This window comes from Epinephelus fuscoguttatus, linkage group LG15 (assembly GCF_011397635.1).
Source record: "Epinephelus fuscoguttatus linkage group LG15, E.fuscoguttatus.final_Chr_v1".
In the NCBI taxonomy this organism is placed as follows: domain Eukaryota; kingdom Metazoa; phylum Chordata; class Actinopteri; order Perciformes; family Serranidae; genus Epinephelus; species Epinephelus fuscoguttatus.
The window spans coordinates 1,161,889-1,179,705 of NC_064766.1; the positions used below are offsets into that span (position 1 = coordinate 1,161,889).

Genomic DNA, 17,817 nt, shown 5'->3' on the forward strand with positions numbered 1-17,817 from the left:
AGAGAGAGAGAAATTCCACAGACTTCATGCAATGATGCTAACTGGCATGTCATCCAACACAATGTTGCTCACCTTCTTCACTGGGAAGGGTAGGGGTAAAGTTATGGGGAGACAGGGCTGCTGCTTCTGACTCATCTGGTGTTGAGTCTGGTAAAAGGGACAGGGATGACTGATTTAATATGAATGTTAATAAGAATGCTAAACATTTACCAGCACTGATTAAATGTAGGTTAAAAAGGAGTGAAATGTAGGCTAACACTAGTCTGTAGCTAGCTTATTTCAGTATAGACATTAAGCTAACAGGCTTATTTCTACCACTCACAGACTATAGGCTACCCACTTTTCTTGGAGAAAAACTGGGTCACATATAAGGCTGTGCAATTAATCGTCTGGTGATCGCAACTGCGATTTTGAGGTCAAACAATTGTAAAATTAATGAAATCGTGGGTAAGATATCTTTGGTCACGGATGCCTGGAGATGTTATTTTGTCCTCTGCGGAAGCCGCACATGCGCAATACCGCCCCCTCCCCTCCTCTCCTCTATTCACTCCACAAGCCAGTCAAGTAGGTGAACTACGAAGAATGCGAGGGGCAGGTGATGTGCATGGGTTTGAACTGGGGAACTATATATGGGTCCTGCATGGGTTTAAAAACATGGGTCCCACATAGGATGCCCATAAGAGCTGACTGCATGGGCCCCATAGAGGAAATGCATGGGCTATGTGGGCATGGGTTTGAACTGGGGAAACATATATCGGACCCACAAGGTATATTTATGGGCTAAGTGGGCATGGGTTTGAACTGGGGAGAGATATATGGGTCCTGCATGGGTTTAAAGACATGGGTCCCACATAGGAGGCCCATAAGAGCTGACTGCATGGGCCCCATAGATGAAAAGCATGGGCTATGTGGGCATGGGTTAGAAGTGGGAACACATATATGGGGCCCACAAGGTATATTTATGGGCTAAGTGGGCATGGGTTTGAACTGGGGAAACATATGTGGGTCCTGCATGGGTTTAAAAACATGGGTCCCACATAGGAAGCCCATATGAGCTGACTGCATGGGCCCCATAGAGGAAAAGCATGGGCTATGTGGGCATGGGTTAGAAGTGGGAACACATATATGGGGCCCACAAGGTACATTTATGGGCTAAGTGGGCATGGGTTTGAACTGGGGAAACATATGTGGGTCCTGCATGGGTTTAAAAACATGGGTCCCACATAGGAAGTCCATATGAGCTGACTGCATGGGCCCCATAGAGGAAAAGCATGGGCTATGTGGGCATGGGTTAGAAGTGGGAACACATATATGGGGCCCACAAGGTATATTTATGGGCTAAGTGGGCATGGGTTTGAACTGGGGAAACATATGTGGGTCCTGCATGGGTTTAAAAACATGGGTCCCACATAGGAAGCCCATATGAGCTGACTGCATGGGCCCCATAGGGGACAGGCATGGGCTATGTGGGCATGGGTTAGAACTGGGGAAACATATATGGGGCACACAAGGTATATTTATGGGCTAAGTGGGCATGGGTTTGAACTGGGGAAACATGTGGGTTTTGCATGGGTTTAAAAACGTGGGTCCCACATAGGAAGCCCATAAGGGCTGACTGCATGGACTCCATGGGGGAAAAGCATGGGCTATGTGGGCATGGGTTAGAATTGGGAACACATATATGGGCCCCATGAAGTATAATGCTGGGCTAAGTGGGCATGGATTCATAGAAGATACCCAGCCAGTTCATAGAAGACAAAATACAATGTACAGGTCACAAACCAATACATGGGGCTCTCACAGTTTGGACTCCGAGCACAGCCTGCTCTCTGTTGGTACTCTGAATGCAGTTCAGGACACTCATTCACTTTCAGCCAATTATACAGACCTGCCCTAATACCCAGCAATCAAGCTTGCTAGCTGCACCGGTCTATTCAGGAGTAACCTATTCGAGTAACTAAACCCCAACAGCTATACATAGCGACTGCCCTCTATGGGTTGAAACCCGGCTATTGCAATTGAATTTTGCTGTTGTCTGAGATGGAGGCCGATGATGCTTTAGAGGCAGCTTCCATAACTAATCGACCTCATTCTCCCCGCCCTTACTATAGAAGAGAGGAGAGAGAAAGAGAGAGAGAGAGAGAGAGAGGCAGAGCAGAGAGGTTGTGTGTGTTTGAAACAGGAAGCGGGAAGCACCTCACGAGGGTTTAGTTACTCTTTAAGCTCCATTCTTGCACTGAGCTAGATTGTTCTTCAGCAGACTGATCATCTGTTGCCAACCTTGTCTGCTCCTGACCTTTGCTTGTTGACTCCCTGGTAACCTACCAGCCATCTGTACTTGGATGCTGATATCTGTCTTTGCCCCTCACAGAACACCGAAGTACTTGAGCTGTCTGCAAGGCCGCTTTAATGCACGGGTTTACTTGGCCTACCAAGTTCAGGGGCCTATCATTTTGGGGTCATGATGAGCTGAAAAAGTCATATTGTTTTGTAACTTGTCAGGTTTTCTGTCAATCACTCTATATGCATGTTACGTGGCTGCTGATTGATCCAAATTACGAGTGACCCACGTGGGCCCCATGGCCTATGGGCCGTGGGCTGACCTATCAGAATGTGTATCGCTAGTTTTGGGGTGTGTCCCTCTATGATTGAGTGACAATTGCAAAATGTCGGGGAAGAAGTTTGCGAGCGGTGCCCAGAAAAGAAAAAAGCTTACTGAGAAAGGATGTCATTGACATCCTTCGTGATTTGGATTTTAAGGACATAATCAGGGCCTTTTCTTCAAAGAAGACCAGACAAAAGCACTTCTAAAAAGGTACGAAAGTGCTGTATATATTGCTAGCTTGTGCAGGTTTTAAATTGTTGTGGTTGTGCCTTATTTTAAGAGAAATGCATATTGAGGGAGTCACGTGGGACGCCGTCCGGAATGGCTGCGTAGTGAGGAGTTCCGCAGGGCCAAACACATTACGCCCCTCTAAAAATAAGATCGTCAATAAGTGCTCGAATGTAAGTCTAATAGCGATAGGAACAAATCGACAACATGCCAGGAGACGAACTGAGACAAAGCAAGCCGGGGAAGAAGAAGGACGAGAAGGAGCTAGCGGCGGCAGCCGGTGAGGCTCAGTTTGATACAGCCACGGAGCTAGCTAGTATCAAGACCATGCTGCAGGGAATCACAACCGATATTGGAGGAATGAAAGTGAGCCTCGAGTCTCTCCAGACGACGGTACGGCAGCTTGGGGGCAGAATTACGGAGGCTGAAACCCGCATCTCTACGCTAGAAGATGGATGTAACACGAGAGAGGAAGAGGTAACTCGAGTGAGGAAAACTGTAGCGCAGCTTCAGGAGCGGGTGACATATCTGAGACACGGGGCGCCATAATAATGTTCGTATAGTTGGTGTGTTGGAGGACTCTGAGAAGAGAAATATGGATGAGTTTCTGGGCACATTGCTGAAGGAGGGACTGGGCTTGGACATTGACGGAGGCTTTGAGATAGAGCGTGCTCACAGATGTGGTCCCAAGCTAAACCCTGAAGCAAGATATAGCCGCCACATTTTGGTCAAGTTCCTCTGATTTGGGGCGAGAGAGGCGGTACTGAGAGCAGTGAGGGAGAAGGGAAATGTCAAGTGGCAAGGCCAGCGCATATACTTCAGACAGGACCTGTCTAAAGACACAGTACAGAAGCGCAAAAAATATGACGGGGCCAAACGCCAACTCCGAACGATGGGGGACGTCTCATATGCCATGTTGTACCCGGATATAATGAAGATATCGACAAACAACAAGAGCCACTTCTTCACGACCCCCGCGGAGGTGCAGGCTTTCATTTCCACACTACGCCGACAGCTGCACCTGCTGAGGATCAGTCACTGGGGGGCGACAGAGGATCACACAATCCCCTGGGACTTGCACTTGTAGTTACCAGAGATGAAAACCAGGGGTGAGGAGTTACTATCACTCTATATATGAAGGACGTAAGACTTATACTGGGATTGATATTAAAAGGGCATTACACTGGGCCTAATTACAACAGATTATTGGTCATAATCTGATATGCCCAAATATGAAGGTAATAAGAGAATATGAGACGGGGTGTTTGGCGGCCAGGCACTTTTAGTTTCACGGACCTATTATAGTAGGTTGTTTTGTTTTTGTTATCAAAGTTGAGGATGCCAGCGGACCAGGACCTGTTGGATGGTCTGTGCTGCCGGGGATTGTTCACTTTTGTGTTTTTTCTCACAGTTTTCTTATTCATTTTTGTTTTCAATAGTTTAGCACATTCTGGTTTGTCTGATAGTATGGTGACACCACAAATTACTCTTATGACAAGCATAGGGCATTTCTCTGGATATTTGAATATACACATTGTGATATCAGATCATGTATAATGGGATGGGACGTATAATAAACTGAACCATCACTATGACAGGAACACTTAAAATAGTTACCTGGAATGTAAGGGGGCTAATCTTGCCATTAAAAGAAGGAAACTCCTAATGTATTTAAAACAAAAGAAAACAGACATAGCTCTCCTGCAGGAGACACATTTGGATCCAGCAGAATCCAAAAAGCTACAGAGGGACTGGGTGGGACAGATTTTCTACAGCACATTCTCTTCCAGCAAATGAGGTGTTATTATTCTGATACGTAAAAATCTAATTACTAAGGTATATGACCAGAAAAATGATACAGAGGGGAGATGGGTAGCACTTGATATAGAGTTAATGGGGAAAAGATGCTCATTGGTGAATATATATGCCCCCAGCGTAGACTCTCCTGAGTTTTTCTTTGACTTAAATAAAATAATACAGAATATGGGGAATACTGATATAATAATTGGAGGTGACTTTAATGAAGTAAGGGACAATGTATTAGATAGGTCAGGGGATGCAGGTAGATCTAGGCCCATTCAAAAATCCCAAATAGCTATTGATTCAGTCTCAGAGGAACTTGGTCTGGTGGACGTGTGGAGGCTGTTACATCCTCAGGAGAGGGGATATACCTTCTTCTCCAACCCGCACCCGTATTCTAGGATCGACTATTTTTTGGTATCGAAGCAGCTAGTGTCAATAGTAGAACATACCTCTATAGGAAATATTGTGAGTACTGACCATGGACCTGTAGATTTGACTTTGCGATTTAAGACTGAGAATGAAAAGCGCTCCACCCACTGGAGATTTAATGTATCACAGCTCCAGAACGAACATTCTTGTGATTTTATCAGACAGCAAATATTAGAATATTGGGGAATTAATGAGGGGACAGTGAATAACCCAGGGGTGGTCTGGGATGCTTTTAAGACATATCTAAGGGGTAGACTAATACAACATTCCTCCTATCTTAAAAAGCAGGCAGCGGACCAACTGTCTTGGAAGTTCTGATACGAGACCTGGAAAATAAATATGTGGACAGTGGTGACCAGACTGTATTTGCTAAGCTGAGCAAGGCAAAGTTTGAGTTAAATAGTATCATGCAGAGAAGGGCAGAGTTTTTATTGTTTAGATGCAGACAGAAATATTATGAACAGGGAGAAAGAGCAGGGAGGTTACTGGCTCAGAGGATGAAACAACAGCAAACCCAAACCTTAATGCCGGGGATACAGAATGAAAGAGGGGAGAATGTAACAGACAATATGGAGATCAACAACACTTTCAAATTATTCTGTCACAAATTGTATATGTCACAGGACACGTGGAATATTAGAGAATTCCAAGATTTTCTGTCTAGGATTAATTTGCCGGAGTTATCTGGGCCAACTGGGGAGGAGCTGGGGGGACCCATCACCTTAGGAGAGGTCCGACAAGCCATTAAAGACCTTGCTGCTGGGAAATCTCCGAGGGGTGATGGGCTCCCCACAGACCTCTACAAGGCATTCTCAGATCTGCTGGCTCCAAAGCTTCTCACTGTATTTCAGGATGCGTTCCGGAGGGGAAATCTACCAGAAAGTATGCAAGATGCAATAATAACACTAATTCACAAAAAGGGTAAAGACCCACAAATGTGTGGGAGTTATAGGCCAGTGTTCTTGATAAACGTGGACGCAAAGATCCTCGCTAAGATTTTAGCGACAAGGCTAGAGAGGTACCTACCAACACTGATCCACCCAGATCAGGTGGGATTTATCAAGGGCAGGACATCAGCAGATAATTTACGTAGATTGTTGCATCTCATATGGCAAACAAGAAGTAGTGCAGAACCAATGGTGGCTTTCTCTCTGGACGCAGAGAAAGCGTATGATAGAGTAGAGTGGGAGTATTTGTTTGCAATACTTGAACGGTTTGGGATTGGTAGTGCATATGTTAAATGGGTAAAGCTGTTGTATAGATGTCCAAGGGCATCTGTCCTCACAAATGGGATTATTTCTACTCCTTTTAACCTGTTACGTGGGACCAGGCAGGGCTGCCCCCTGTCCCCTCTGATCTTCGCCCTGGCCTTGGAACCACTAGCAGCAGCCATCAGAGGCCACGTCAATATTGAAGGCATAGTTGCAGGACAGAAAGAACACAAGTTGCTTTTATATGCAGATGACATTTTATTGGTATCAAATAACCCAGAAACTGCAGTTCCACAGATCCTGTCGTTGATTGGCTCTTTCTCGCGTATATCAGGATATAAGATCAATTGGTCTAAATCTGAAGCTATGCCCTTGTCTAAATTATGCCCCCCGAATATTCGTAGTTTATGGCAATTTAAGTGGCTTCCAACTGGACTGGTTTATTTAGGTATTATGATTACACCTGGATTGGAAAACATAATGAATGTAAATTTGCTGCCCCTTATCCAAAAAATTGAAAGTAATTTATTAAATTGGGCAAAATTGGGTCTGTCACCGATAGGTAGGATAAATATCTTAAAGATGATTGTAGTACCACAGATGAATTATGTAACATATATGTTACCTCTGGAGTTTCCTCCCCCACTTCTTGCTAGATATAACAGAGCCATAAGTAATTTTCTATGGGCAGGCAAGAAACCCTCTTTTAATAAGAAGAAACTGTATGCATCAGTGAGAGAGGGGGGACTCGGGTGCCCAAGAATAGATTGGTATCATTATGCCTTCTCACTAAGTCAGTTATCTAAATCAAATCTATCCGAGGCCTGTGCTCCTGTATGGGTAGCAATGGAGAAAGAGCTAGTGGAGTCCTTCTCGATACAAGCTTTTCTTACTCAGACAGGAGGGGATATACCTTATAGAAACCCTGTGTTGGCATTTGCTAGAGACAGCTGGAGAAGAGCTCATCAGATTTGTAACTTAAATCCCTATTATACCAAGGGGTCATCAATATGGCATAATAAGTCATTGAAAATGAATAAGAAGTCTGTCGTGGGAAAATTGGGTGAGAGCAGGAGTAATGTTAATGGAAGACCTGTTTGATGGGAAACACTTACTCTCCTTTGAGCAGCTGGTGTCCAAATATGACATACCTAGGAAGGATTTTTGGAAATTTATGCAAATGAGGAGTTGTATAACAACAGCAGATAGGAAGAAACGTCTTGCCCCTGTCACGGACATCCAGAAGTTGTGGCGATCGAGCTGGAAGCTCATAGGGGGGACATCCAGGTTTTATAATGTGCTTAGAGAACATCAATCACCAAACTATGAGGGTGTCAAACTGACTTGGGAAAAAGACCTGGGAACACCTATTCAAGGGGAGAGCTGGAGGAAAACAGTACAATCATGGAATTCCACAGCCCGGGACATGCAAACACGCTTAATTACTTTCAGAATAATAAATAGAAATTACTGGACTCCAGCAAAGATGTCGAGGCTGGGACTAAGGGAGGACGACAAGTGTTGGAGGTGTGACAAAGGGAGGGGCACGTTGATCCACATGTTATATGAATGTGAAATGGTGCATGACATCTGGTCAGCAGTTGTCAGATGTATCAACAATATATTGGGAACAGAATTCACAGAGGGTCCAGCATTATGTATATTTGGCATCATACCAATAGAAGCCAACTTGTCTGCACATATGTGTTCTTGGATGAAATTAGCCCTCCTAACAGGAAGCAGGATAGTGCTTAGGCATTGGAAGTCAAGAGAGAAGGTCTGTTTTAAGGAATGGAGAGATGAACTAGCTAAAATAGCTTCTTTTGAACAGCTTATCCACAGGGTTAACAACAGTCTAAGTGTGTTCAGAAAAATTTGGGACCCCTATCTGGAAATGATGAATAAAGAGGATTGCCATGATAATTGAAATCCATGTGGAATATCCTTGATTTATGTGTATTATTTTGTAATGCTCAGTAGATGAATGTGAAATGCAATGTTGTATGAGGAAACGTGGTACTGTATATATTATCAAGAGGAATGTGCAGGTTCTCTTTTATGTTTTATGTTGGTTTTCTGTTTTCTGTCTTTCTCAGTTTGGTTTTGTATTGCTGTAAATGGACATATTGACATGTAAAATGTGCGATCAAGTGGTGAAAAAGCAATAAAAAAGTTTAATCGAAAAAGAGAAATGCATATTTGCTCAGATTTTTGTCTAGATTATACTGCAGATCTTCTAGAAATGTTGATCAGTTTCATTTTTTGGTACCTGGCATCAGGGCCGCCCCTCCCTAAACACAGAACACGCGCTGTGTGTAGGGCCTCATCTTCCATGGGGGGGCCACATTTTGCGCGAGGGGACGCATTTGCGCATATGCGCAATGGATGCGCACATGGGCTACCGTGAGGCGTGCGTAGAATTAGCTCGAGGAAGGAGAGAAGAGACCTGACCGCCCATGCGTCGCTGCAATGATTGACAGCACTCGACATCTGAACAATAAGAGGTGTGCGCCGGCAGGCACTTGCAGAGCTGCAGCAGGTGAAGAGTTGTCGACATGTCGTCCAAAAGAGCCTCAGGAGTATGTGCGGGGACGGGAGGGCGGGCGGGCTCCACGGAGGGGGAGACCCGAGCCTCGGGGGTATGTGCGGGGCCGGGAGGTCGGATGCTCCCAGAGAGGGGAGAGGGAGAAATATAGCTAAAGAAGATGAAAATAGAAAAGAATGTCTCTGTATTTTATTTCTGTTTTCAGTGTTTAATTAAGGTGGGAGAAGCGGAGGGCTGAGGGAGATCGGACACCTCCAGAGAGGGGAGAGGGAGAAACATAACAAAATAAGATTAAATAGGAAAAACCTGTCTCCCTCTTTTATTTTATTTTCAGTGTTTAATCAAGGGTGGGGGATTGAGGTGGTGGAAGTTACTTTCTTTTGATGAGTAATTGATGGCTATTTGTGACTCAGATTTGTTTATTTATTTATTTCAGTTTGAAGTTATTTTTATTTAATATTTATTTATTTATTTCAGGTTGAATTTTTTATTTTATTTGACTCATACAGCCAAACTACTGTATCTACAGTACGTTTGTTATTGCCAATAAAGGTTGTCAAGTTAAATGGCAAGTTGTTGTACGGTCATTTTGTACCTGTGATTCATTTGGGATGGGGGCCTCCAAATAAAATTTTGCTTAGGGCCCCAGTTTGGTCAGGGGCAGCCCTGCCTGGCATTAGGCCATGTTGCTATCCATGGTGCTGAATGGAGTGTGCGTTTGTGTGTCTGTGCAGATGCATGTGATTGGTTCACAGGGCCCGCCGAGGCCAGAGAAGAGGCTCCTACTTGGATCTGTTGCTGCTCTTTGCTTATGCTGTTATTATCAATGTTTGTGCAGACAGGTGATGGTTGGTGATGGTGATGTTTTTCATAATATGGTGTGAAATCAAACTTTCACACATCTTGGTTTTATTATCACCATGAGTTGCTGTGTGTGGTTGTTATAAAAAGTGTCTTGTGTTTATGCTCAAGTGGGCTCAGTGATAAGTTAATCAAAATATGATGGTGTTGTCTGGCTCAAAGAAGGAAAACTCACTTTTGTATGTCCCGAAAGAAACGAATGCATTTTGTGATGTAGATTACCTAGACATTACACTTTTCTGTTATGAGAGTCTATAAATCGAGGGGATGGGGGACTTACAAAACCTCTGAGCCCCAGGGCCTAACATTAGATTAAGGTGGCTCTTTATGTCAGAGTGTTTAATGAAGGTCATTACCAACTTTAAAGCTTTTCAGTTGTGCTGCTTTTGGGCTCTGTACAGACCCGTTACAGAGGCTTTATCTTATTTGGAGTTATGACGGTAGATTATTGTCCAGTTTTACATAAGACATCAACTCTCGAAACACACTATACCAACTGCTCACACTCTCAGATTTTGCAGCATTATGTGGGAGAACTATATTGGCCTTGAACATCGCAGGGTCCTCTGAGTTTGGCGAGGAAAATCTGAGACTCTGAAACTGCTACCTCTGTGTCCCAACTTGATAAAGCAGAAGAAGATGGATGTGTGGAGTATTATCAACATTAATCAACAAATCTTAAATGTGTGAAGCTGTTGTCAGATGGTATACTTCTAATGCTCAGAAGCTGTGTCTGGCATAGGGGCTTCACAGCACCAGGCCACATATGACCCCGACAGCCAATAGACCTTTTTCATGGCAGCCATTTTGACATGAAACACAAGTGATAATAAATGATACTAAAGTGATAAATGATACTAATTAAGGTTCCGATCCATCCAGATCAAACAGAGTCAGGATGCTGCTATTGTCAGGGCTCTATGATAACATTTTTCTCAGGGAGTACATGTTCTCCTAAATAATTAGGAGCACAGAATAATTTCAGAGATTTCTTGAAATATTATGGCTTTTCCTTGAAATTGTATGACTTTATTTCATCTATTAGTTATCTTTGCATTGATATTTGTATGTAATATAACATTTTGAGAATTTCCACAATTTTTTTTAAAGAAATTTCTAGAAAATATAGCCTTGGTATGCAATACACCTTCCAACCGCTAGTAGCGCAGTAGAAACCAATATGGATTGAGGAGAAAATGTCCAACTTCTGCGATAAAATGCATGTTTATTGAACAATAACAAATACAACAAAGAAAGTCATAACATTTTGAGGAAAAAGTCATTAAACTTTGAGGAAAAAGTCATAAATATTTGAAAAAAAAAACTTTTTGAGGAAAATTAAGTCACATTTTTGAGAAGAAAGTAGTAATTTTTTAGGGGAAAAACATTTGAAAAAAAAAAAATTTGAGAAAAAGGTTACATTATTTCATGAAAATCTTCATAAGACTTCAAAAAGTCACAATATTTCACCAAAAAGCGATAAAATGTCTAGATGCAAGCCATTGTCTATAGTAAATGGGTTATATGCACAACTCCACCAAACAAGCTCATTCATAATAAAGCCAGCAGGCAGCAGCTAAATCGCTTTTTTTTGAATGAATGATTCTCTATTTCTGTGTCCTTTATTATTAAGAATTTTACTGTATTTAATTGTTATTTGGTCAGGCAGTTCTTAAGACAGCTAAGGGGCCTGTATGCAAAGACCCCTTTTTCGCGCTCGAAACGCAGACACACATCCGGAACTCAGCGGACAAGCAGGCACACATCATCCGGACCGGTGCTTACACCGAAATACTAAGTTTCTGTACACTGAGTGAGGTAAGTTAAAATATTATGTTACATCCAATAATTATGGAACGCTGCAGATTATGTACTGTACAGTGGTCTATATTTTTTGATTTGTGTTATTTATTTCTGTCTTACATCTTCATAAACTAAAGTTACATTATTTTGTACAACAGACGCTTAATATAATAACAAAATCTACTATTTATGGTGTTATGTCATCGTGCCATTTCTGTCTCTACATGGTCACGCCATGGTCTCCTCTGCTCTCTGTATGGCGCACGGCGGAGTTCCGCCACACACACAGGTGAGCACGCCCAAACTACACCCCGAGCCCGGTGCAGTTTGTCAGCTGACAAAGTTATTGTTATGGGCAGTGTGTAAATAACCATCAACAGACTGCTGTTAAGCACAGACAAACACGCTGCACTCATTTGGTTCTGAGCTTGTGTCGCGTTCAGGCGTTGTCACGTAAATAACAACCTCCAGCACTTAAAGAGGTCATAGCACAAAACAGCAGCATGTCAAGTGACTTTTTACTTTTATTATGTTCAATAAAATTGTATTTTCCTAAATCTTGAGACACCTCATATGTAAGCTAGACAGACATTTCACCTGCTCATTACTGTGCACACATGTACTGTATGTACTTAGTCCTAAAGAGCCCTTCTGGTGCCAGTAGATACATAGAAAAATCCCAGCAGGCTGGGCTTTGCAAGCATACAAAAAAGTTTCATGCATGTGAAAATTATTTTTCATGTGTGTGCTTCACCTCCGCTGCTACAACTCCATCCTCGGGGAAACACTGCCGTGTGCGTTTTGTGCAACAGGTGGATGTGGTAGTTTACTGGTAGAATAGAGAGAGAGAGCTAAGTAGCGTTTAAGTAGAGTAGAGCAGGGCAGAGAGATGGAAGCAAACTATATGCTGTGGTGAGGAATATTGTAGAGCTGTTATCGGGATGTATGTATGCAGTCTGTCAGTTTTATGAGAGACATGAGTGCTTTTACAACTACCTTGTTGACTCAACTTTTGTGGGGATTAGAACAGTGAAACGGCTCTCTTACCAGCTTCACGGTGTGCCCGTCACGGACTTAACAGAAAGACTCATACTACTTCCATTACAAGATGGGGATGTTACCTTTCTTCAGTTACATAAACAGTAACTGACCCTTATGAACTTTGCAGCATGTCCTTGTACAGCATTGTGGAATTCATCAATGAGACACATGATGGACAGTTCGCAATGGACATCATTCCATCATGTTGGTTGACTGAAGAACAGAACAAGTGTTTTTGGCCATCAGGCCATAATGTGACTAGGGCTGTAAAGGAGCGACAACAGCCACATGAGTGCCGAAATACACTGTCCGAGTAATTGGATGGGCAGGTAAGAAGTTTTCTGAATTCGACAAATACTCTGTCTATCTGTCATCTATCTATCTAGCTCAAAGTGGCAATGAGGTATTAAAAAAAAACAAAAATCGAATGTCTATGATTAAGTGCAAAAAATGTACTTTTCAAAATTAGGCTGTAAAAAATATGATTTTCTGCATTCAGTTTTCTTTGAACCAACATCAGTCGTAATCATAAATACCAAATATTAATTTTCATATTTTTAACCCTTTACATGATGCCAGGCATTTGTCATGGTGTGCCTTTTTAGGTGCAAAAACACAAAATTGAATTATTTTCAATAGATGACATGTAATGAAGATAATTATTTTTATTATCACAGCCTGGGATATGTAAATCATTTGCAGCCACATAGATTTTTATGCATAATTATTTTTGTGTACTGTCAATTACTCATGACATATGGTTGCCAGACCTTTCAAAATTGGGCTAAATTGGACATACAAAAATATATGATTTTCTTCTTTCAGTGGTTATTCCTTTTATCCAATCAGTCCTAATCTGATTTTGGGAGGGGGGGGTTCAAGAGGGTCCCCAGCTTTTTTTTTTAAAAAAAAAAACACATTTCTCTAGGATTTTTCCAAAAGTTTATCCCATTGACATTAATTTGAACTTACATTCACAAAGAAAGTAATGTTATTCAGTCTCAAAATTAATATTTGTGTTTTTCTGGTTTATGTTTCAAAATGTTATCAAATGGGGGTCTGTGGTCTAATTTGTCTGTTTAGGGGTCCTAGACGGGACATTTATAGCAGGGGTTTGAGAACAAATATTCACTCATTTTCATATTTTTATTTTTTAATTAAAATATTTAAATACATTTTTTGCACATAACCATATAAACATGATTACACAATAAATAATAATGCATAAAAATAGGGTATGCTAATAAAAACAATTATCTGCTTTGCGTGTGTAATGTATTGAAAATAATTCGTTTTTTGTTTTTCCGACTAAAAACATTGACATAAAGACAAATACCTGGCATTTACAGGGTTAAAATTATGAAAAAGAATATTTGATATTTATGATTAGGGCTGATGTTTCTTTATAAAATTAATCATTGGAAGTAGAAAACAATATTGATTTATTATATTATAACCTAGTTTTGAAAGGTACATTTTTTCACTTTGCACTGACATGCAGCATAGATTGCTTACTAAGAAAAACTGCCCCCCTTTCCCTCTTCCTTTTCTGTTTAAGACACATTTGAAGCTGCTAGAAAGAAGTGTAGAAGAGCAGAGGCTTCATCAGATTTACAGACAGACAATGAGATGCCTGCAAAGCGAAAAAGAAGGTAATGTAGTATACAATATATATAATGTTTGTGGCTAGTGGCTGGTTGCAGAATTTCTGGCATTAATCCATTTTTCATTTACTTCAAATATGGCAGGTGTTACAGCTGGGATAGGCTCCAGCCCCCCCCGCGACCCTCAAGAGGATGAAGCAGTTAGAAGATGAATGAATGGCAGGTGTTACAAAAATATCTTTAGCAACATTAAAAAAAAATCTACTTTTTTTTTTTGGTGGGATTAAATCACAAAAAAAGCGATATCCATCCCAATATTTTAGGATCCAAAACTAGATCAGCATGCCAGTAACAAACACCTGGGCTGCCATGATCAAGAAAATAAAAATCTGGTTTCCACTGCACTGCTGTAACATAATGAATTTTGCAGTTTTCTGTGTATTCTATTGTAAAAGTTAAAATGTATGTTTTTAACTGAATATAGGACACCAAAAACCCTGCTGACATTGATGATGCAGATGTATTGCCACCAACTCCTCCCGCATTTAAGCCCGTGACCACATTTAAGTCTGTGTCCCAGAAAAAGAGCAGTTCAGGTGCAACCCAGACAGCAAGCAGCCACCCAGAAAGTGAGCACAGGGTACCCGGGATCCTTAAAATATCTTAAATATATTTATGAACTTCAAGACCGACAAAATTGTCTTCAAATGCCTGGATTTGTAGGAATGGAAGGATTACTTTTGTGTGTTTGACTTTATTTCCTAAATTCAGCAGATATAAATCTGGTTATCAGATATAGATCTGGTATTTTCACTATTTTTGCCTTAATTTAGGTAATATGTCTATATTTGAAATTTGTTTTTAATAGTAGAGTTTTGTGTTTTTAATTTGCTGTAGTGTTATTTTTTCCTCTTGGGATATTGAAATGGTGTTAAATGTCGTACTTTTTCTGCTTTCAAATTGTGCAGGTACCTTTGAGCCCCCATGGAACCATGAGGGTGAGCAGCCCAAATGGGACAGGGAAAGTGAGAAGCCCCCATGGATCCCAGAGAGTGAGCAGCCCCCATGGAACCATCCCTGTGGATCCTTTAATATTCTTAAATAAATTTTTAAACTCCAGTGTCTAAAAATGTTTTTAAAATGTCTACAATTCTAGGAGTGGAGGCATTACATTTGTGTTTGACTTTATGTCCTAATTTTGGCAGATACAGATGTGGTGAAAATGGCAGATCTTCAAGCTCACAACGCCTGATGTTACAATGCATTATGAGCTTGCAGATCTGCCATTTTAGTGTTGGTATTAGTTTTTTTTTTTCCATTTAGAGGTATTGAAATGTTCTTTAAAGTCAAAGTTTCTGCTTCCCAATTGTACAGGTAACCAGGGTCAGCCCACCTGGATTGAGAGGGACCCCAAGATTGAGTGGCCCCAGTTTGACTTCAAGTGACAGCAGCCCCTGTGTGTCCCCCACATTTAGTGGCCTTAGTATGACCCAGAGTGACAGCAGCCCGTGTGTCTCCCGGCTCCAGTACTGCCCCGAGTGTGAGTAGCCCCATTGCAGCCCCACAACGCATTGTTAACACGTTTATTTTGATAAATATTGAAATCATGATTATTATTCATGAATATTCATTAATTTTAGGGAAAACATATTTGTATTGCACTCTAATTAAAATTCTAAATTATATTGGGCCTCTCTATCTTCCACTCTGCCACTAGCCTGGTTCCAGACCATAGACCCCGCCCACTCAACTGAGTAGGCTTGCATCTCTGGTCTGGCATACTGCAATGAATTTGCGATTTATCTCGTCCAAACGCTGGACGGACCAATGAACACCGGGGGTCTAGCGATTAGCCAATCAGCGCCACGCTGATGTCAAGCTGTACGCCGGTGGGTAACTGGTGAGGATAGCAACAATGGCGACCGCTACAGATCCTACAGACCACATTCACGATGCTATCGAGGTATTTCGCCACTACTTGCGTTAATGGAGGACCAAATTAAGGAAGCTGCTAAACTGGATTTAACGGTGATGCAGCTGGGCGTGCACGACGACGGAGACATTTTAAACGGGCAATGCTGGCTTGTTTTCGGCACCCCCGAGGCATGGATACTAATGACGTAAGATTCTGGGTGAGTCATTGATCTCTACTGATTGGTTAGGGAAAAATCAAATTCCCTCCCCCTTGTAAATCGCCTTCAATGGAAGCCATGTCAGACTGAAGGTTCGGGGAGCTTCAGTCTGACACTCAGGCTACTCTGCCACTGCTTCTGTACCTGCATCCAGATTTGTACCTGTGTGACTCTCATAGAGGGGGCGTGTCTGCAGCACAGGGCTTCTCATCTCCAACGCTGTGATCAGTGTTGCCAGTTTAACAACTTTTCAGACCCCTTTAGACATATGTAGTGACTTTTTAAACATACATGCTTTCCTTGAAGGGAGTCGCCAGTATTTCTCAGTGAATGAGAACTAACGTGTCTCTCTGACTGACTGCTCCGTGGGTGAGAGATCAGCAGCACGTCAGCCAGACACAGATGTGAATGTCCTCCTACCTAACGATCAATCGGCCAAAATGCTCACATACATTACATTTAAATAATGGAGAAGGTTTTTCCAAGTTATTCTGCTCCTCCGCTACCGCTGCACTTAATGTGGATTGAACATGCGCCCTTTCACGTGAAGTTAGAAACTTACCTTTTTTAGCTACAGGGACATGCTGCAAACAGCTGCACCATTCCAAGAAGCACTCTGGTAAGATTGTATCCCTTTCACAGGCCATATAATTCCCCCAGGAACTTGAGTGTCTTTTTGAAGAGACTTGAAGTAATCCATCATGATAAAATCCAAAATTGAAGGTCCTCTGTAATGATTGTCAGTGTTGGGGGTAACGCGTTAGTTTTAGGCAGTAACAGAGTAATACAGGTTACTCACTGTATTTTGGTAATATTATTACAGTTACAGAGTCCGGTAACGCGCTTCAATCCGAACTGTCACACAGGCTGTCAGTCTGTCAGTCGCACAGGCTGTGGGACACCTCAGGCGCAACAGACGTAAAGAGAAGGAGAAGAAAGCAGTTTGTTTTGGAGATGGCAAGATGGCAGCAGCTGAGGATTCAACTTTTTCTAAGAGGTTATACGCATACTATTTTGAATTTCTCACTGAAAAGGACAAGAAGCTCACAGTAGGTGCACTTTGTGTTGGTGCAAGGCCAAGGGAACAGTCTATGGCTAAAAACAGTACAAGTAACCTCAAGAAACACCTGGAGAGAGTGCACGGCAACCCGCTAGCAGCTAAACCACCTGTTGCTAGCAAACAGAAAAAACAGGTGGAAGATGATGGCACGAGCAAACCCAAACAACCAAAGTTGGATTTCTCCAGACCAGAGGTGAAGATGCTTCACCCAGGAGAAGTGAGAAGGATGGTGGCTGAGTATGGTGGTGCCTGCCCGCCCCCTGTGAGATTGACTCTTTTTCTTTTGATGCACAGCCAGATGACTCAAATGCACATGTCTGTGGAAACAGTGGTAATAGCTTATCTTAAATCTGCCCCTGTGATGGAAAGCCTGAACCACTTTCCAAGAGTTGAAGAAGTGGCACTCCGCTGCAACACCATCCAGTGCACCACTGACTTTTCAGTGTAGGGGGACTTGTGCTCACCCCAGAGCGAAACTGTCTTGGTGATGAACGC

At 42.2% G+C, this 17,817-nt stretch overlaps 1 long non-coding RNA gene across 1 annotated transcript; it reads left to right on the top strand.

The window, feature by feature from the left end:
- Positions 1-11,308: 11,308 nt before the first annotated feature.
- LOC125902843 (uncharacterized) lies at positions 11,309-17,185 on the top strand. Its single transcript, XR_007451189.1, has 6 exons — positions 11,309-11,774; positions 12,654-12,855; positions 14,085-14,178; positions 14,275-14,353; positions 15,099-15,182; positions 15,505-17,185. It is a non-coding gene; the product is annotated as an uncharacterized LOC125902843 (long non-coding RNA).
- Positions 17,186-17,817: the final 632 nt, after the last annotated feature.